This window comes from Leuciscus leuciscus, assembly GCF_965113295.1.
Source record: "Leuciscus leuciscus genome assembly, chromosome: 25".
Classification (NCBI taxonomy): Eukaryota; Metazoa; Chordata; class Actinopteri; order Cypriniformes; family Leuciscidae; genus Leuciscus; species Leuciscus leuciscus.
In genome coordinates, this window is record NC_138724.1 from 19,101,701 (window position 1) to 19,124,351 (window position 22,651).

The 22,651-nt window shown below is 36.6% G+C and overlaps 1 long non-coding RNA gene across 5 annotated transcripts; it reads right to left on the bottom strand.

Moving 5' to 3' along the window:
• Positions 1–3,051: 3,051 nt before the first annotated feature.
• LOC309490198 lies at positions 3,052–21,364 on the bottom strand. Of its 5 annotated transcripts, XR_014202628.1 has the most exons (5): positions 19,603–21,364; positions 11,081–12,206; positions 9,246–9,485; positions 8,845–8,968; positions 3,052–8,457 (listed from the first exon to the last, which is right to left on the bottom strand). It is a non-coding gene; the product is annotated as an uncharacterized lncRNA (long non-coding RNA). The 5 variants fall into 5 exon arrangements; XR_014202629.1 differs by having other exon boundaries at positions 3,052–8,968; XR_014202630.1 differs by having other exon boundaries at positions 8,845–9,485.
• Positions 21,365–22,651: the final 1,287 nt, after the last annotated feature.

Genomic DNA, 22,651 nt, shown 5'->3' on the forward strand with positions numbered 1-22,651 from the left:
AACTAAGTTTGCAAGTTCAACAGTTTTCCCCTTGAGGATATGGGACCAGCCCAACAAGCTACTGAAGCAAAGTAATCAAACCAATATGTCATTTTCATGACAACTTAGCAGGTGAATGACAGCTGCCTTATAAGGTTGCATAAAACGAGTAAAATTTTATAGCTGAGATAATTAGCTATTACTAGCAAATCAAGTGAAGCAGTTTTAAAATCCTCTCAAAATCATACTTTCCATAAGGACTTGGTATGTTGGTCATGACTATTTTTGGGCACTCGGGTGATTATATATACACTCACCTAAAGGATTATTAGGAACACCATACTAATACTGTTTGACCCCCTTTCGCCTTCAGAACTGCCTTAATTCTACGTGGCATTGATTCAACAAGGTGCTGAAAGCATTCTTTAGAAATGTTGGCCCATATTGATAGGATAGCATCTTGCAGTTGATGGAGATTTGTGGGATGCACATCCAGGGCACGAAGCTCCCGTTCCACCACATCCCAAAGATGCTCTATTGGGTTGAGATCTGGTGACTGTGGGGGCCATTTTAGTACAGTGAACTCATTGTCATGTTCAAGAAACCAATTTGAAATGATTCGAGCTTTGTGACATGGTGCATTATCCTGCTGGAAGTAGCCATCAGAGGATGGGTACATGGTGGTCATAAAGGGATGGACATGGTCAGAAACAATGCTCAGGTAGGCCGTGGCATTTAAACGATGCCCAATTGGCACTAAGGGGCCTAAAGTGTGCCAAGAAAACATCCCCCACACCATTACACCAGCACCACCAGCCTGCACAGTGGTAACAAGGCATGATGGATCCATGTTCTCATTCTGTTTACGCCAAATTCTGACTCTACCACATGAATGTCTCAACAGAAATCGAGACTCATCAGACCAGGCAACATTTTTCCAGTCTTCAACTGTCCAATTTTGGTGAGCTCGTGCAAATTGTAGCCTCTTTTTCCTATTTGTAGTGGAGATGAGTGGTACCCAGTGGGGTCTTCTGCTGTTGTAGCCCATCCGCCTCAAGGTTGTGCGTGTTGTGGCTTCACAAATGCTTTGCTGCATACCTCGGTTGTAACGAGTGGTTATTTCAGTCAAAGTTGCTCTTCTATCAGCTTGAATCAGTCGGCCCATTCTCCTCTGACCTCTAGCATCAACAAGGCATTTTCGCCCACAGGACTGCCGCATACTGGATGTTTTTCCCTTTTCACACCATTCTTTGTAAACCCTAGAAATGGTTGTGCGTGAAAATCCCAGTAACTGAGCAGATTGTGAAATACTCAGACCGGCCCGTCTGGCACCAACAACCATGCCACGCTCAAAATTGCTTAAATCACCTTTCTTTCCCATTCTGACATTCAGTTTGGAGTTCAGGAGTTTGTTTTGACCAGGACCACACCCCTAAATGCATTGAAGCAACTGCCATGTTGATTAGATAATTGTATTAATGAGAAATTGAACAGGTGTTCCTAATAATCCTTTAGGTGAGTGTATATTACAATGTAAAAAATAATAATTTTGTTTTGTTCTGTTTCAAAATATCCTAATGAATTTATTTCAGAGATTAAAAATAGTAGTGGATTCCAGCGGATTACATTTTAATGTATTTTTGAAAATTGTAAAAAAAATTAAAAAAAATTAATAAAATATATACTGTATATATATATATATATACATAGGCGTAATTTGCGGGTGGGACGGGTGGGACATGTCCCCACCACTTTTTGCCAGGGTCGATATTGTCCCCATCACTTTTTAAAACATCTCGCGGCACGAATGTACCAATTCTACAAATAAATAAAACATCTCCAGTTAACTGGCAGAGCATTCATTTCGTTCGTTTTTTAAATAAAAGACGATCTAGCGCTCAAATGTGTTTTTTAAATCAAGTGATCAAAGTGCTCGTTGGCGCTGTGATCAGTGGCGCGGATACAGTGTTTTCGGTGGACCGCACTGTCTTCACTCGGACGCGCGCTTCAGTCCGTTGCGGATACTCTCTATTCGTTCTGGTGAAATCACAAAACATAATGCACACAAACGTGCCCCTGCTTGATATACAACCACTGATGAACATAAACGGTTTTGATGAGAAAAAAAAAAATTATATAAAAAAAAAAAAAAAAAAAACTATGCGAGAGCAGATTAGAACCCAGAACCTCTGACACGGTTGGCGAAAGTTCTACCACTGGACCATTAAGATACACGTTAGTCAAGCAGCGGATACATATATCAGGTTACATCTCATTAAACGACAAATTAAACCCCATGTAGCCTACTATTTAAATCGATTGAAGGTCATCGTAATGTTATTGTTCATATATCTGATTTAGCATTTTATTAGCAACCCCCCCACCCCACCCCACCCCACCTGTCCCACCCACTTTTTAAAACAAAGTTACGCCACTGTATATATATATATATACACTTTTTTTATTATTATTTTTTTTTACAATTTTCACAAATACATTAAAATGTAATCCACTGGAATACACTACTATTTTTTATTTCTGAAATAAATTCATTTGGATTTTTTTTGGGGGAGCATAAAGTAAAAAATATCAGGGTGATACATCTGTCCTGGAATCATAATGAATTTTTATTTTTCATTTTTTTTAAAAGGATAGTTTGGCACAGTCTTTTATTATTACTTTTTATGAATAAATGAATATATATATATAAAAAAAGATATTACAAAAAAATATTTGAACAAAACGTCATGTGGTGCAGTCATCATGCAGACAATAAAACAGGAAATATCATAGAGACACTCATGACTGTTTCAAAATCAGCAAGTCTATTAAAATATCAAATAATTTGACTTTTTAATGACAAGGTTAGTTCAGACTGTAAAATATCATGCACCAAAAACATAATAAACAAAGTTTCTTAAATGTAGATAAAGATTAAAATGTACACTCACAAGCTCAGGGTTTGAGGAAAACTGTTCATCCTAAGGCACAAACAGTGCTGGGGAGTTTTGATGAATTAGCCAAAGGTCACATTCCATGGTTCTGTGATATAAATCTACCTGAAGAAAAACAATGAATTCAGCACAATGATATCAGATGGGCCTTCCTGACAGTCACCTCATCTGTTAAAGCTCTCAGCTCTGTGAATCTCCTTATACTGGCACATCATAATAAACCCTGACATGCGGTAATCGTGAGAATCAGCCTATAGCAATGTTACTCTATTGTCATCACCTTCCAGGTCTGGAACCTCATATTTTCATATGCATTAGAGAACAATTACTACAATTACACTATACAAAAAAATTAAGTGTGAATACAGTGTTCCTGCAGGCTACTTGTAGAGCAGGCAATTGGCAATCAAAACAGATTTCAATTAAAGTCTTCAGCAAAAGGAAAACAGCACATACTTTACAGCACTCACTGATGAAAGTCTTTGCTTAAACATTGCATAACTCATTCAGACATAAAAGCGGCATTTGTTTCTCCATTGACTCTTATAAAGACTGAGCTTAGATCAACTTTAGGAAATGAAACTAGAGAGAATACATTAGCCTACGTGCTCTCTGCCAGCATGTACCTTTGTCTAAGATCAAATTTAATGCGTTGTAACTTTTCCAAGCACAATAAACCTGTCAAAAGCACCCAATCTCTTCATCTGTACCCACGTTGCTCTGTGCTTGCGAACACACACTGGCTGAAGGTGTGGTAAACACATCGGGGATCCGCCCAGAGCCTGAGGTCGCATTAGTCGATAGAGTATATGAGCTTTGCGGGAAGAGATAAATACGTTTTTTTCCATTTGTAGGCTACTAACTGTGGAGCAGCTTTTGCTGAGGTGTTGCATGAACAAGCCCTTGAGTCCTTACAAGCTTCAAACCTGCAGCTTTGACACGGCTGCCCAGTCGCACACGGAGGAATATTCATCTCCATCGCATGACAGACCCCTCAAACCATTTTCCAGCATAGTTTAGATCAGGTAGATGACTCTAAACGTTTCAGATCGTGCATACCGGTGCTGTTACTCAACAGCTTCAGGTGTGCCTTTTCCCTTCATTTTAGGCCAAGTCTGGAAATGCCGGCCAGTGATCCTGTTTCATGCACCTACTTTGTGCTTTTATAAGCAGCCCTAGTGATAAATGTTCCCTTCATGAAAGCATACTGCCACACTGGACAGAATCATAAACTCAGTATAGTTAGAAATCATATTAGTTGTTATTTTTCACATTTGGGTGAACATAGGAGCGTGTTTCTAAACCATTAGAATGACCAATAGATCATTTCTAAATATTTTTTACATTTATGTTAATATTTAATAAAACTAATTTTAAATTACATCTAAAGTGAAAAGGAATTTTCTTTGTGAATATTTCATGTTTTTTTTCTGTGTCCTCAATGTTGTTTCCATCAAGTTACCTCATGTTCGAATATACCTATTTTTCTACTGTATGTGAAAATGATTAGTCCAAAATGAGTATTATGTCTGTCTATCTATCTATCTATCTATCTATCTATCTATCTATCTATCTATCTATCTATCTATCTATCTATCTATCTATCTATCTATCTATCTATCTATCTATCTATCTGCATCATGTATAGTCACAAAACATGAATGTGTTACATAAACCAATTAATTTTCTGCAAGCTTTAATTGATCATTTTCACAGTTAGCTATTAGCTATGTGTACATTTGAACCAGGTGACTGAAAACGCTGGAGTAGCCGTGCAGTCCAAAGCAAACACTGTCAACCGTCACTGCTCTAGTAGTTTTCCATACTTGTTTGCACTGGAATATGAGGACTACCCTTGAATGCGCTACCTGAATTAGCCAAAACCATGCTAGCCACGGACCCCCAAATTTAGCAACAGTGAAGTTTTACAGGAACACTCACCCTGATTCTGTGCCAAAAGGGTGTGGGCTGAGGGGAACACAATTAGAGAGAGAAAAGCCCTTTTGTTTTTTTTTCTGTAGTGTTTTTTCATCTTGAGTTGAGTTAGCATGTTGCTAATGGCCTCTGAAATAGTCAGTCACGCAAACTCTCAACTAGGGTTCCCCCAAAGTGGAATTCCCAAGTTAAATTTAGTCTTTAATTACGCCTTCTCTCCCTCGTTCTCTCCAACCACACTATCAGCTCACACACAGCTTTCCTTCTCTTTCCTTCCAAGCTACGGCGATGAAACGGTTCTGTTGAGGCTTTTTTTAGGCCTCGGCTGCCTCCTTTCCACCTTGCTCCACAAATATCATCTCAGGGATACCGATGAGTGGTTAATTGTCTCATTTATGCAGTCTACATAAAAGTGTGTACTCTAAATCCATCAATCTATCATTATGAACATCAGTACGCAAGGAAAACTCAGCTACATAAACTGTACGGCCTTCACCGCAGTCTTTGACACTGTGAACCCTGCAGGCTGAATTCCAAGCTCAGTGTCATCAAACCTTTGTCTTTTCATGGAAAAACAGTGTTTGAAACCAAATATGCAGCTATCGGACCACACACTTCCCGCGGTGTGAATGTGACCTGGAGTGAATGAGTGTGCGCGGGTGGGTGGAGTGTCCCGGGGAGTTCAAAAGGAAGCTCCGGTCATGAACACACAATAATGAGACCACCAATACCCTGCTCGCTTGATTGAGGGTGTAATGAGTATTTGAAAACAGATGTGTGAGAGATCACTGCTCTTCACTATCCCAATATTAGCACAAACAATGAGCAGACAAAAAACAAAGGGCGTGGTCACTGGAAGCTGACCTTCCATTGGGAGCTCTTGAGGAATATGATCTTCTTGAGACATTTTTTGGCTTGCGAAAGCTATCTGGGTTTAATAAAAGGTTTTAGAGTTGGCAATTAGTTTTCAAACTGGCGGTGCTTTTGAAAGTGTTCCAAAGACCATGCTAATGCTAAAACTAAGTCCTTTAGCATAGTAATTCAAGGCAACTATTTTAAGTCATGAAAGTAAAGCTCCTGTCTAATTAAATGGGGAAACAAAAACTTGCCAAACTCACATTTCAACAACATTTCAATTCAGCAGTAAAATCTGACAAGGCTGGTACCATAAATGTTGTTTCTTACCTTTCAATAATGCTAAAAACCTATATTCTGGAATCTGGACGGTCCAGCCAATGTACAAGCACTGAGCGAAGTTTCAAGCAAAGACCAGGTGGTGACTTTGCAGACTGGCTCTTTTATGTGCAAGGAGGGACTTACTTTATAGAGCCACCATATTGGATTCCAATTTCTTCCATTCATTCCCGTGGCCCATCTCAGGTACAGTGAATACAGTCTCAGGCTCAAGTACAAAAATGCTTTGACACGAATCATTATTGTTTCTGATCATTTCCATTGAATAATGACTTTTTTGTCTGGTTAATGCAAAGCTATCACATGATATTAGAAGACTATACAGCATGACTCATATCGTTCGTGATACTTTACATACTGTATGTGTACTGTACTGTACAGTACATGTGATCTACTGTGATCAACTTTGCCTTAAAGGGATCGTTTTTTTGCACTTGTCCATATAATGGAAATGAATAGAGACCAGCATCAAGCTTTTAAAAAAAGATGGAAAGTATCACAGAAAGGTCCCATGCAACATGTGTTGTACACTCCAAGTGTTCTGGGAATATATAATGGGGTTTGGTAAAAAACAAACCCACATTTAAATCCTGACCTTGGCTGTTTGTCTTTTGTGCAGGACTACACGTTCATGAGACTCTATTAGTGGCGCAGTTCAATAGAGTCTCATGAGAAAACCAACGGCCAAGGTCAGGATTTTCGTTAAATAATACAATACATTTTTGTTCTAACCTTATTGCATACCCCCAGAACACTTGGAATATACGACACGTCGCATGGGACCTTTCTGATACATTTCCATTATTTTTTAAAGCTTGATGATGGTCTCTGTTCACTGCCATCTTATGGATGAGCATGAGTGTGACATAAAAAAAAAAAAAAAAATCTCCTTATCTGGGCCGAAAAAGAAAGAATGGCATATATACGGCATTAGAAAAACACCAGGGTGAGTAAATGATAACTGACTTAATCAATGGAAACATAAATTTTTTGGTTGAACTTTTGTGTTTTGAAATTAAATGTACTCAAATGTGCTTAATGACATTATTTAGACAAGTCAGTGAAAATGTTTTCAGGTGTTGAGGAGGGGTGGTTAAATGGCGCTGATGTGTGTTAACAAGTTAATGGAAAATCACATCCGCTTGTACAAAGGCAGGGAAGAACATGCCTCAGGCTGCCTTCTTATGAAGGCTAAAAAATACCTCTCGACATGCCCAATTGACTGCAGCGAGTTATAAAAATTAACTTCAATTGAAAAGATTACACAGTCATTTGACAGGAGTAGATACTGTTAAAGGGTTAAACTGTGTGTGTCCCGTTTGAGCTGTTGTAGGAATATAATTAATTACATAATAGGGATAACTCATATCTACATATTATCAAGTATTCAAGGTCTTAAAAAAAAAAAGGCTGAAAACGGGCTGAAGCGTGTTAATTGCAAGTACACATCAGTTTGTTTTAAAACATCAGCAGAGCTCTTAAATTTGATGGCGAACTCTGAGAGCAAAACATAAAGGTCCACTGGGACTTTCAACCGGGGAATTTTAAACACACAGTCCTCAGGTTTTTTTTCTCTGTGGTGACGGCAGGAGCATGTCCATATCAACTGCTCGGCAGAGTTTAATGTTTCCACCAAAACCATGTAAGGAGTTTTTAGGGTACTTCAGGATCCTAGCATAATCAGAGACATTGAAGGGGGGACGGACCACTCATAGAAAAATTAATGGGAAAATCGCAACACTTAATATAGCAGCTGTAGAAATGGTTTCACTTAAAGAGCCAATGATGTTTTTAAAAACATTTTTAGAACATGCTTGAACTTTTGTTCTATGCTAGTCTGAAAAAATACACTGTTTTAGAGCTACATGATTTGAGCTCCATTCATGAAGCTACATTTAAAATATTTATAAAATACAATCTTTACAAACAGATGTAAAGTATAAAGGAGCTGCACTTTTATTCCTAGTACTGCCTTCCATAATGGCTGCCGAGTGAACTGATTTGCCTTAAAGGGACAGGCATGTTGCAAGCCTTCAGTTCTGAAATAAGTTTTCATGTTCAAAGGGGTTGAAAGTGTGTGTTTCTTCACAGATTCATAATACATCACTTTTGAAACACAAATGTTCCTCAGAGCTGTTGCCAACAATCTCTGTATTTAATTTCCTTGCAGACGTCTCCGGTCGGATACGCTGCCATCCAGCATGAGTAGGCTGTGATTGGTTGGTTCTAAAGCCTACGGTCATCCGTTCATCATACCATGGAGAAAAGGGAGGTTTCAGTTGCTTTGGCATCATCACACTGTTCATGTTTAAAGGCGGGCATATTCAGGTGGAATTAAGTAGTGACCAATGTGGATTCATAAACTGAGCAACTGCATTGGAATTCGCAGGAAAATCTGAGAGAGAGAAAAATATTTTACAAAATATTTTTAACCTTTTTTACCCTAAAAAATTTGTTTTAAATATACTATTAATATTGTTTTCACATACCACATTGTTATTTTTTATATTACCTTTTTATATATTTACCAAATTTATATTTTTATTTTATTACCGTGTTCTCATTCTAAAAACTGATCAGAGATCATGACGTTAATGACAACAGTTATATTTGAATGACAGCCCTAGTTATAACTTAGCATTACTAAATAAAAACTAAATCTATTTTAAATAGGCTAGGTTTATACCTATTACATTATTATAATAGTAGGGACATGTCACCTAAAATAAGTCAATATTTTCCATGTAATATTTTAATAATTTAGTCTGCCTCCCTCACCAACCTGATACAGGAGTCTCTCTGTCTATTTCTCTCTCTCTGCGTGGACCGGCCTGCCTCAGTGCTCATGCAGGATGTTATGTACAGTTGATAACAGAGAAAACAGGAGGAGTGGGCCAAACTTCTTCCTGAAATGGGATGTCAGTAATTAGCAGAGACCGGGGAATAGCATTTGTTTTCCTTGTGCAGCTGAACATGAAATTAAAGCTTTATCTGGAGGTAACAGGCCATTGGTCCCAGGGGTCAAACTCATGTAAGTGGACTGGGCTCCATGGCCAAAAAAAATTCTACAAAAGATCAATTTTACAGTTTACAAGCACGATATTAATTTTGAACCATAACACACTCATTTATCCATGTCATATGCTGTTTGTTTGTACTCAATCATCTCTCATTTTCACTTACTATGTTCAAGTAATTGAAGCTCTTGCTGTACAGTATCCCTCTACTGATACCTAAATCTACACCAAAGAGGGAGTCCCGAGGAGCTGTAATGCTATATAAAGCCCCTTGCCGCAAAACTCCACAAGTTTTTGCCCATAGTCTTCCCACAGCCGAGCTGCCAAGCCGACACACATTTTCCTGGCCAGAGTTCAGGAAAGTGCTGCTCCGAGCAGAAGGATGGAAACTTCAGACTGCCTTTGCCTGGATACAATAAAAAACACAAACACAGGCCCGGTGACTCAGAGTGATGCAGACAGTGCCTTCTTTATCAGGAAAGGGGCTCACCCGGTGGATACATCCCTTATCAGACCTTTGTACCCATTAGTAACAGATACAAGTCATTATAAACACACTGTCTGACATGTGAGGAGCCATAACTATTCTTCACTGTTACATTTTTAAATCTATCATCCCTAATGCCAACATACTACAAACCACAAGGGAAAATGTCTCTCATTTTTTTGTATCCCTCATTTAAGTCCAGTGAGTCATACTCGCCTCAAAATGCAACATATTTCTCACAAATGATACAGAGGGCTCTGCTCAAATGGGTTACTTTAATGTTACACGTGAATGACAAAGAATAAAGGAACTCTCCCCGGATCAAACTGTACCGTAAATAGCTGTCAATTAAAGTGACAGAAGTGCCATAATTGATGCAATTAGTCAAGGTATGTAAATAGATCAATTAGAATCAAACTGAGGTCCAGGGATCCTAAGGGGCCCGTTGAAAAACTGACACACACACACACACAAAAAGTTTTAACAAAATGTACTTCTCAGGGTTGTGGAAGTTAAGACACTAATAAAACATGCAACCACACAAATATAAAAGATAATAACAGTTACCAAATTTTATATTATTTATATTGATATATATGTATATGTATAACCACTAGATAGAAGCATAGACCCTGTTTTTAAACATGGTTGGGGAAAGCCTTGTTGCTGAGAACAGTGTTTTCAGACATAATTAATCACTTTTATTAGCTATTGCATTTGGATATATATTTAGACAATCAAAGACTACTTTCTGTCACAGTTTAGATTGAACTTTTTTGTAAATGTTGTTGAATTTTCTGATGAATTAACTGCAGTCTCCAACTTATCCTTTGACGTCCCTCTGTGTTTGTGTGTGTGTGTGTGTGTTAATTGTATACTTTTGATGGTTTAGAGCAGTGGTTCTCAACCTCTCCTGCAGGGACCCCCTGACAGGCCATGTTTCTGTTTTAACCCTGAAATGACACACCTGATTCAATTAATGAGTAGTTATTAGAGTAAGAAGAGTAGGAATTAGTCAATTAATCAATTAGTTAACTACTCATTAAGCCTTTAATTAATTGAATCAGGTGTGCCATTTCAGGGTTAAAACAGAAACATGGTCTGTCAGGGGGTCCCTGCAGGAGAGGTTGAGAACCACTGGTTTAGAGTTTAACCCATTGGCAAACCCATTGCCAACATTAATGGATCAGAAATCTCTTAGGCCTTCTATTTTCCAATCAATTTGAATAACAAGATAAATGCATAGAACCAGTTCATTTGTAGTGCACTGACAACATAGCTTTAAATAATTAGTTATCAAAATAGTTATCAAATGGTTCATCAAATTATAAAAAGACCTTAAGATAAATACTTCTGGACTTACAAAATGGCCTGTCATCGCTGTTTGCCTTTGGCAAATTGATCTGGCCGAAGATCTTTTCAGAAAACATCTCTTTTTCAGAGTACAGTACAAAACCTCTTCTAGATCCTGTGGAAAAATAAGTGGATGTGACCAAAAACGTAGTAATACATACCTGCACAGAACTCCAAACCCCGAATTGTGTCAGAGAGGGAACTCCCTGACTGAGTGTTTATAGCCAAGCCCATCCAAGAACCCAATGTGAGGAACATTCTGTCAACATACGCCACAGCCTCCAACCGCACAAATACACAGTTCCAGTTCCCACAGCGTTGCCATGACAGCAAAGAGCCCATTACATAATGTTATGGTGACCCACTCTTTCCTGCAATGGACTCCAGGCAGGATGTGTTCGAGTTGTGATGAATGTGAGCTCTCTGTGAGATTTTCCCTGATGCGCCATGTGCAAAAAATGAATCTACCTTCTGAGATCATGAGATTTCAGGAAAAGATCTGGTATCCACGATAAAATTATAGGGAAAATAATGTTGTTATAGGGATAGTACATAGTTCACGCTCAAGTCATTCCAAACCTGACTTTCTTTTTTTCTACAGAACACAAAAGAAGAATCTGTTTTTGTCCATACAGTGAAAGTCAATGGGGACCAAAACATAACATTGTGCGTTAGGGAGATAAGAGACTTGAGGTCTGGTTGCTAACATAAGTTCCCTCTCAAACAGCTTTGTTCCTTGCAGAAGCACATGTGTTTGACATTAAATTTCAGAGACGAAAAAGCGATACAGTTAATAGCAGACATCAGGAACAAAAGGAGGAACAGATGTAAGGTAGGAACACAGGACGACGTCAGCTGGCTAAAATTATCCGAGGACATCCCTGCTCGCCACGTGGGTCGTCTGTGTGGGAGAATTCTTCGAGCGGGGAACTCCTCCTGTCAGTGGAAGCCCATACAAATGGGACAGAGAGCATAAATCTTCCCCCAGAGGCCTAAGACACACCCTTGTATTGTCCTCCAGCTTGCTTTAGCTTGAGGAAACGACTGCAACTGTTTTTGGACAGGAGACGTGAAAACAGTTCCTCTTTGAGATGTCTGCTTTTATCATGCGGCTTCGGCCGAGAGCTTCCGAGTATTGACGCAGGTCATCTTTGCTTCTCACACAATGCATTTTTCAGGTAGAGAACACCAGATGGGAAGATGGTTGAGGGATGTTTCAATGAGGCGTAGCAGATGTAAGAGGTGCCATTAATCTTCTTGAATGCTGTGCTAATGGAAGGCATCTATCTAAATAGGGAAAGACTGAAGATTATATTTCAGCAACATATATTCATAAATAAAATGCAAAATAGTATAATACATTTTGCTACTTTAGCTCATCACACACACAAAAAAACAGGTGACATTTCTATAAAAAATGTGATTGGCTGTTTTAACCAAAAGGCGGGGCTTCAATTCCTACAGTTGCCATATTCTGTTACAAGTTCCCTCATTTATTCATACTCTCTCTGCCCACCCAAAAATAAAAAATCTGTCATTATTTACTTACCCTCATGTAACAAATAAGAAGATATTTGATACATAAAAGAACTCCACTGACTTAATGGACAAAAAAATCTCAAAATTCTCTTCCACAGAAGGAAGAAAGTCATACAGGTTTTGAACGACACTGGGGTTAAGTTAACACATATTTTCATTCTTGGGTGAACTGTCCCTTTAAGATGGTGCAGTGCTGTTCAGTTTTCATCATTATGACTGAATGAATGCACAGTGTGGTTAATGGTTGTCAACAAAATGTTTCTGTATTTTATTTAGAACCATGGGGGGATTGAATTTAGCTCAGATACTCAGACATTAAAAACATCACTGTTTCAATCCCAAAAATCAAACACACATGTCAGCCAAGGGGAGTATTTCCCATTTCAATTCCAAACCACTTTTTATGTGTAATACTTCAAAAATTTCATTTTTTTCAGCATTATCCAATCGCAACAGCGCACATGAAATTTATTTGGGCACGTGAGCATGAGAGAAATTTGGTACGGTAATAATTGCCAGGCTTTAGAATGTACAACCAAGATTTAATTGTACAGGCTGATCTAAAACAATGGTGGAACACAAAGATAATAAAGGCATGGTTCTACGTAATAAACGTAGTGCCACTACATAAAGAAGTTGTAACGTTAAGAGAATAAAGTCATAATGTTTTGATAATAATTTCATTAATGATCATAAAAAAGAGAATAGAATCGAAGGCATAGTATTACATTATCTCATAATAGGCCCATAACTTCATTCTTGATTTTATTTTATTTTACTGTGGCACTAAAACACTGTCCTAATTATGAAATCTTTTTTAAAACATTGAAACTTTATGATAATAAGAAAGATAAAATACTGTAATACATCAACATGACCTTACCCTTAATCAGCATGTAAACAAACTACATTTTTGAACACATATGTGACCCTGGATCACAAAACCAGTCACAAGTCGCACAGATAGCCAAAAATACATTGCATGGGTCAAAATGATCTATTTTTCTTTTATGCCAAAAATAATTAGGATATTAAGTAAAGATCATGTTCCATGAAGATATTTAGTAAATTTCCTACCGTAAATATGTAAAAACATTTATTTTTGTGAGTGAATGCAGCACAATCGCGAACATAAATAAACAACTTTAAAGGCGATTTTCTCAATGTTTAGATTTTTTTGCACCCTCAAATTCCAGATTTTCAAATAGTTGTCTCTCGGCCAAATATTGTTCTATCCTAACAAAGCATACATCAATGGAAATCTTATTTATTCAGCTTCCATGTGATGTATTAATCTCAATTTCAAAAAATTTACCCATGTGACTGGGTCACATATATAGTCAAGGTTTTTACATTATAAACAGATGCTCTGCATAGCAAGACTATTTGCATTAAATGTTAATAGGTGAAGACTGCACCTGAGCGGAATAGGAGTGGCAAGTGGCCCTTTTTTTTCAGTGGGCAAAAAAAAAAGGATAGTGAGTCACTGGAAACACATTATAACCTATTTGAAGTTGCTGCCACAACATGGCACATTCTTTGGTAAAAAATACAGCATGGCATACTCCCATTTCCTAGGGCTACAGATTTTACAGAAGCAGGATAACTGCTTATATATATATATATATATATAGTGAGCAATTACATGTTTTATGTATTTATTTTACATTTTAAAATATTTTTTAAGTATTTCTCTTCACAAGTGTTTATTTAAGAAGGCCAGGTCTGGAGGAATTTTGGAAATGCAGACACATGACATGAAAACAACAGGGCAGGCACCAGCTGGATACACTGACATGAATCAGAGGTTGTTCTCAAACCAAGCATCAGCATAGCGATATCATCTGGAAGATGTTAAAAAAAAGTTTTATCAGGGTGTGTCTCTCTCTATCTATTCAGCCTCCCACTTTTTCTCACTCCTTCTGTTTTTATTATTCAACACACATAAATTCAGACACAGAGGTGTGTCTGAAGAAGCTAACCACAATCATTATACAGTGCTGAGGGACACTTGGGAATTCACAAATGTGTCATTCCTCGCTTGTTTCCTTGGAGTTCATTGTGAGTCGCTAAATTTATTGCATGGAAAGACCCCAAATGTTTGGCAGAAAATGGGGTCTTAACCATTGATGTGTCTGTTTGAAAGATAACTGGCTTTGACTGAACTCTGGAGGCCAAGAGATGAAGAATCTTGGGTTTTGTGGGAGAAATACTTGAAGTTTAAAGGGATAGTTCACACAAAAATAAAAACCGTCATCATTTACTTTTACTCCTGTTGTTCCGAACTTGTGTGACTTTATCTCTTAAGTGACACAAAAGACGGTATAATAAAATAATAAAATACAAATAAAAATCTTTTTTTAAATACAATCAAAGCCAATGAGGGCCAACATTGTTTCAGACCTAATTGACATTCATTGTTTGGACAAAAACAAAATGTGTCCAGATACTTTTTGAGGCCACTGTAATTTATATTTTTTAAGGCAATGTCACATCTAACCAAATGCAAAATGATTTCGAATGTGATTCTCAGTATTACATGCTAATTTTTGGAAATACACTACAGTTCAAAAGACTGAAGAAAAAAAATCTCATTCATCAAAGAATGTATCACTGTTTTCTCAAACAAGTAAGCAGCACAACTGTTTTCAACATTGATGACAATAAGAAATGTTTCTTGAGCAGCAAATCAGCACATTAGAATGATTTCTGAAGGATCATGTGACACTGAAGGCTGGAGTAATGATGCTGAAAATTCAGCTTTGCCATCACAGAAAGAAGAAATACTGAAGATCAGTCTTTCTACACATCATTCATGAAAAACCAACAAACAAAAATACTTTTTCATGGTCATGTTTGCGGCATTTGAGGAGAATCCTCCATCATGTGGAAGGAGTTTCCCAACCTCACCTCTCTCCCAGAAAACACGGGTGGGTTCACTTGCTCTCTAATGACAATATATTGAGCAAGCTATGCTTTACCCAATTTCATTAGCACATTTTCTCTTTTTCTCCCTTCCTCCCTCCCTCTTTCTGACTGTTTCTTTCTCCCGTTGCTGCAATCTAAACTGAAGACACACATGGGCCTTTCACACCACTTCTGGAAAATTCCTCTCCTCTCAGTCTTTGCTTTAGGGAGGATATGCTCATTTATATCTGTGTTTGTAGGTTATACGCCCTGTGGGCATCTGTGGACTGAGGGGTGTGCCAGGGCAGGGCTTTTTCAATGAGATTCTACCCTATACGTTTACTGTTACACTACTGTTTGAAAGTGTGGGGTTAGTTAGATTTTTCAGGTTTTTTTTATAGAAATCTCTTATGCTCACCGAAGCTGTATTTATTTGACCAAAAATACAGTAAAAACGGCAATATTGTGAAATTTCAAATAACAATTTTTCTATTTGAATGTATTTTACAATGTAATTTAAGAAAAAAAAGAAGATATTTTTTAAAATGTCAACAAAAAAAAAGTGCTTTTTGGCTATACAGTAAAAGTAATTTTATTCATTATATGGATCACAGCATGAGATTTAACATGAGATTTTAAACAATAAACTATTGTTAAAATCCAAGCGAAATGATAGGTTGGTAACCTGTGTCTGACACAAATTCTGTAAAAATTCAAATGCAATATTGCATAAATAGCCTGGATTATTGCACCATTTAGTCATTGCGAGAAATGAGCTGCTGGTGGATAGCAAAGGATTTCACCCAGTGCCCTGTGAAACCTACTTCACACAACTGTTAATCTTTCCACACTGTTGCCGTTTACCAGACTGTTGGCATGGCAATGGGAATAAACTGGTGCTGTTGCTTGAGGAGGAATTTTGTATAAACAGTATCCTCTTTATTTCAGTGATATCTGATTTATGATCTGAAACCATCAGATGAGTTTGGGGCAAAACACTCTATGCTCACTAAAATACAAGACAGAGTCCCTCTTACATGTGTTTATGATAGCATAAGTAGCTAAGTTATATTAAAAGCTTTGATCTGGACAACAATGTGGCTGCAAGTTGTTGTGTTGTGATGAAGTTAGTTCATTGCATGACACAAATCTTTCAAGAAACTCGAGAGAAGTTATAGCCTGCTGACAGAAGAAGCCAAGCTGGTTTTCTCTTTCTCACATTAACTCTGGCACAACAGTTTTAGAAAGCAATGTACAGTATGCATCACTTCATCTTCAAGTCGTAAGAAAAGATTTCATAAATTAGTAAGCATTAGTACACATTAAAGGCATTATTTAAAATAAATGAGCACTAGTGTGTCTTAATCGCATTAGAAACATAAACAGCTAGTTTCAACTAATTAGGTGAATGCAAAGAAACTCATTCTCATTACCATAATGTGGATTTTTTTTATATATATAATTGTATAGATATTTTGAATAGTAATTGTGCATTTTTTTATTGCCTTTAACTTAAAATCATGCTATTTTTTACAAAAACAAAATAAAACATAAAACAACAAAACAAAAACAAAACATCAAACAGCAAAAAACAAAACACCAAACAAAGCAAAACAAAAACAAAAATCAAACACCAAACAAAACAACACCAAACAAAACACCCAAAAATATATAAAAAAAAAAAAATATAAAAAACCCAAATATTTAAAATGAATACAATTTTATATTTTATAACATACATATTTAGATTTTATAACAATTTTATAACATATTCATACAATTGGATAAAAAATAAACTAAAATCATCTTTTCCTTTCAGTTGTGGCTTGAAATATGACTCAAACATGATTAGTGAATTTCACCCAGTTATTTTACTATAATTAATCATAGTTATTATCATATATAAACACTGGAGGTTTCTGAAAAGAGGCAAAAAAAAGAAAGAAAAGATAGGTGCATATGATTTTGTTTCAGAGCAATGCATCTAAATGCACTTAAGCTATTAGCATAATCTGCTTGAACACCTTACGCCGTGAGACTGGTGAGGGGGTAAAAACTCCAGTTGAAATGGTTTCTCCACACTTTTCTGCATTTACTCCATTACCTCAGACTGTAAGAATTCCAGAGCCACAGACTTATCAGTACAGCATGTTTGTGAAAACACTAGGACATGCTGTTACCAATTCATTCCATGGAATAAATGGCATTTAGTTTCAGACTTGGATGAGGAAAACAGAATAATGATTGTTGATATATATATAGGCTGTTTCACATCATTGAGACCTGTCAAACCAAGGCAATCACATGAGCAGAATTACATGAGGCGTCTTTTACATGAGTGCCTATGATGGTTTGTATAGAAAAGAAACTGTAAGTGGTACAGAACGCGTTTTTCCATTCCATTGCGGCAATGTTTTTCAATGTTAACATGCCGTTTTTAACTGCAAAAACGCATTCTGTGCGAACCAGCCCCTAGTCTGCTTATGGCTGCTTTTATCTTATCCCTCTAATTCACTACAGCTCAAATCTTCACGGCTTAGTGTTTCAAGGCAAAGGAGGTGCAACTAAGTAACATCCAAACAAGTCTGTGACAGTTCGTATTGTTCATGATACTTGGCTCGAAAGTTACAGTGATACAAAGACCGGCATTCCATGAGGTGCATTCTTTCAGCAAGCATGGACCAGCTCTCTATAGTGAATCAGTCTCAGGGGAAGGGAAATGATTGTGTTGTGTAATGCCAAAACAAGGCAAGCACAGCCATGAAATAATGTTAAAAGTTTACAGACTCATAGGCTAGTTAGCAATGAAGCGGTAAGCAGGCCAAATCGATTCAAATACCTTTGAGGAAGGGTTACGCTGACCTGGACAGTTTTGGGAAAATACCTGACAGGGCTAACGTTATATAGAGGCTGTGTAAACATTAGAGACAAACATTCCTAGAATCAATAACCAAAAAATGAAAATTCTTTTATATTTACTCATGCCATTCCAACTTCCTGTCTTCAGTGGAATAAAAAAGAAAATATTTTGATCATTTTTACGCAGCTCTTTTCCATACAGTTCAACAGTTCTTTTTGGAGTTTGACAGATGAGGTCACTTGAACTATAGTTCAAGAAAAGATTATATAGAAAAGAGGGAACTATACGGTTATCCGGACCACACGTGTGTCTTTTAGTCCCGTATAGTCATCCCTGATTGGTCTTAACCCCAGTGACGGGTAGGTTTAGGGGCGGGGTTAGGGGAAGGCCATCGTGTGGTCCGGATAACCGTATAGTACCGAAAAGAGTGTTTAAAAAAAATAAAAAATAAAATAAAAAAAATCTTCTTTGTGGTTAAATTTCAGATTACAGAAAGCAATTTATATTCCAGCAAATATGGTAATATATTATTTCCTTGTAAAACTGGGAAATAATTTACAGTTCTTATAATTATTGTTCATTGTAAAAAGTGATCAGTTGACTTAACTTAAAAAAGTGAGGAAACCCCGACGACTTAAAATGAGTAAATAAACTTCATGCGTAATTGAAAAAATTAAGTTATGTGGAATTGTCTAGTTCACATAACTTAATTTCTTTCAATTATGCATGAAGTTTATTACTTAATTTTTTCCTCACTTTTTTAAGTTAAGTTAACTGATCACTTTTTAGTGTTCCTAAAAAAGAAAAAATGTGGACTGTACACTTCAAATAAAGTAGTATTCTGTACATATTCAACAATTGCAATAATATAAATCAATGTTCATCGAGAGAGCATTTCAAACATGTTATGTTGCTAACATTCCCACTAGCAAACTATAATGTTTGCTAAATGTTTTGTAGAGTATAAATGTGCTAGCTGGGAGTAAATCAGCTCTGTTTGGATAGAAACAGCTTGTTAAAAATAGCATTAACTTAATCTTAACTCATCTACATGAGGTGGACACTCAGTTTAAAATCAAACTTTTGAATATTGTTTTTGCTGGAAAGTGGCACCAAAAGTAAAAGTTATGAAAGATGTGGATAAGGTCAAAGGTTAAAGGCTAAGAATTGGGCTAATTCTGACATTTCTCTGTCACCTGTCAGTGGAATGTGCAGTACACGAATGGAGAGGCTTGTCCTCTGTCTTTTGATGTCAAATGTCAAACATCCACTTTTCTCTTTCATCCAAATGATGGATGGGTGGAAAAACTGATGGAGATGTAAAAAAGAAGTTCAGAAACGTTACAAGAGCCAAACTTTGACCCCTCACAATCTCACCTCAGTATTTCTCCTTCACAGAGAGGTGAGACTCAGTGGCATCAGCACCATTCAGGAAGAGGAATCCCCGTACCACCTTTAAAAAGTTCCTAGAATGAGAGAAGATATAGTGTTTTTTTTTCTCTGTTTGACCTTCCCACCTCATCACCTTTAGAAATCCCTCTTATTTAAACCACATTAAATAAAGTAAACCTCTTTGCTGCAGAAAGATGATAGAAAAAAAACGAGCTCTTGATTTGAATGCCCATACAAGGTAGTTTCACATTCCTGCTTGAGACGTTTATTAGCTCTTAAAAATTTTCTCCAATAGCTTGCTAAATCCAGAGTACAGCCTTTAAGAATTCTTATCTTTCTACATAGTTAAAACAAATTAAGTGTGGGGTTTCATACTATGTAAAGGTTAAGTGCTTCAGTCAATGTGCATGCATCATCCTTATTGTAAAGTAGCCTTCACGTGAACATTAATCATTGGAAAAAAACATATGGTTATACTGACAGGAAAAAGTTACAATCTATATGTTTAACGTGTGATTATGTGATATTGTGTTTATACTCCATCTCCATTGGTCAATCAGATAGTTACACACCAAACTCATGGCATTGGGAATGAAAAACAACCATTACTTGCCAGTTTAAATATGTTTTCTCTCCAAAATGAGTGGTACAAGTTTGGAGTTGTGTGAGAAGAATCAAACAATAGAGGACCTATTGAATGGGTTATCTATCCATTTGTGGCATTTATGTAATTTATGTCTTGCTTCACCAGATTATTCGCTTCTCTAGGCCTAAACGTTTGGGTTTCTCTTGGCCAGAAACGTCTGCGTTTCTGAGGTGTTTAAATGACTGAGCTCTGATGGATTGTGTTTGCCTCTGCTTGTACGTTTTTCCAGGGTGAAGAATGGGAAATGAAACAGTGTACAAAGGCAGGAAACTGAGGCAGTTGCTAGGCTATGCAAACTGAACCTGGAGAGCCCATGGTTGATGAGGCCTGTAAAATCTGTGTCAAACACTGTTGAGTAAACATCAGCTCCAGCAGTAACACAATACACCAAGAATGTACTGGAATAATCGTTATAATTTTTCATTGTTCTGTAGATTCTCTGCATTCTTGCCATAAGCAAGAAGTCCAGTTTTTGTACTTGTAAATCTATCTTGACTGAAATAGTTTAAAGATATGTTTGAGCAGAACACCTTAAAAGGTCTCACATAGACAAAAAGCAATAAATTTGAGAGCGACTACTGCAACTTTTCTAAACACCGTGCACTTGCACCAGGTTTAAAAAATTAATATAGCCTACCAAATAAATTGAAAGTATATGAAAACAAATAACAGATATAAATAAAACAAATATAAAGAAATCAATCAGTGGTAAGGATTGACTACTAAAAATACTATAACGTCTACTACTACAACTACTACTTCAACAACCACAACTACTACTACAATCTCTACTTCTACAATAACTGCTACAACTACAACCACAACTACTACTACAATCTCTACTACTACATTAACTGCTACTACTACTACATCAGCAACTTGAATAATGACAATGGTATAAATACTTGATAGTAATGATAATAAAATAACAGATGGACAAATCAAAACAGTAATAATAGTAATGTAAAACAAAAGTATAAGTAATAATATTAATGATAGTAATGATATTAATGATAGTAATGAAGAGGTGAGGGGAGGTTGGGAAATCAGGGAGAGGACAAATAATAATAATAATAATAATAATAAGAGGAAAAGGAAAGAGCAAAAAAAATAATATATATATATATATATATATATATATATATATATATATACATACATATACATGTATACATTGTGGAGTTATTATTAACGAAAGTCATCACGGGCATTGTCATATTTAAAACGGATGTCATAAATGTCAGTAGACCTGGAAGATTTTAAAACGAGCGGTTCATTCATAAATTCGTAAGATCCTTCCTTCATGCTGTGGAAATACAAACCAAAAGACAGACCACAACGAACGCAGAGCTGAAAGGGGCGGAGCTACATAAGGGCTATGACTTTTTCGAAGTAGGCTAATCCAGTAAACAAGTTGTGATTTCAGGATTGTGCGCTAATATGTTCAGTTCCATTCGTTTCAACGTTGTCTCCAAAACACTTGTTTAATTTTGTTCACCCCTTTCTCATGTATGGCTGGATCTGTTGTTATATCATATGACTGAATGAGTGCTTTTGATATATAATTTCAGACACCATACAAATGGCTGTCTCCTCAAGTAGTGCACCGTAAAAGGGTAGATTTGGAATAGGCTAGTCAATGAAGGAGTATATAGCGATTTCGGAAACTAGGCTATAGTCTGTCTGGGAGTGATACAAATAGCGTTAAGGTCACAGTGCCGCTATTTATCAATGCAGGTAAAATAGGCCACTTTTTGTAAAATGTGTAATTTAGATACCTACAGTAGATGGTTTTTTTCTTTTCTTTATTACTTTTGTTAACTTTAAGGTCCAGCTATACTTCAATTTGAATACAGTTGATATAATGTGTTATTTGCAAGGTATATAATATACCAATAAACAGAATATTCAGATATCAGAATATTCAGAAATCAGACTATGGATGACAATTATCTCTACAACACATGCAACAACAAATAGGCCAACAAAAATTCAATAAGAGGAACATTTAAAATGGTAACCATATTGTAAAAAAAAAAAATTCTGTTTGTTTTCTCTAAACATTTTAAACGAACTTAAATTGTGTCCATATATTCTGCATCTACATTTAGCTCCTCTCATCCTTTCTCTACTCCACAGATTGAACATAATGCCTCGTCTTATTTTCTGTCTTTCTTTCATCTCTGACTTGCTGGGCCAATCAAATTCGAGGACCGGAACTAATTGCGATATTATAGTGCAATTACTTTCTCTATATTGTAACTGTTGCATATAAGTATCCAGATGTGTTTTGTACATTGTATACAGTGATTACGAACCATCATTCCTAAAATTGGGTGTTTTGCATATTAATGTTGTTCTCTACTCTACTGTATTTAATGATTGATG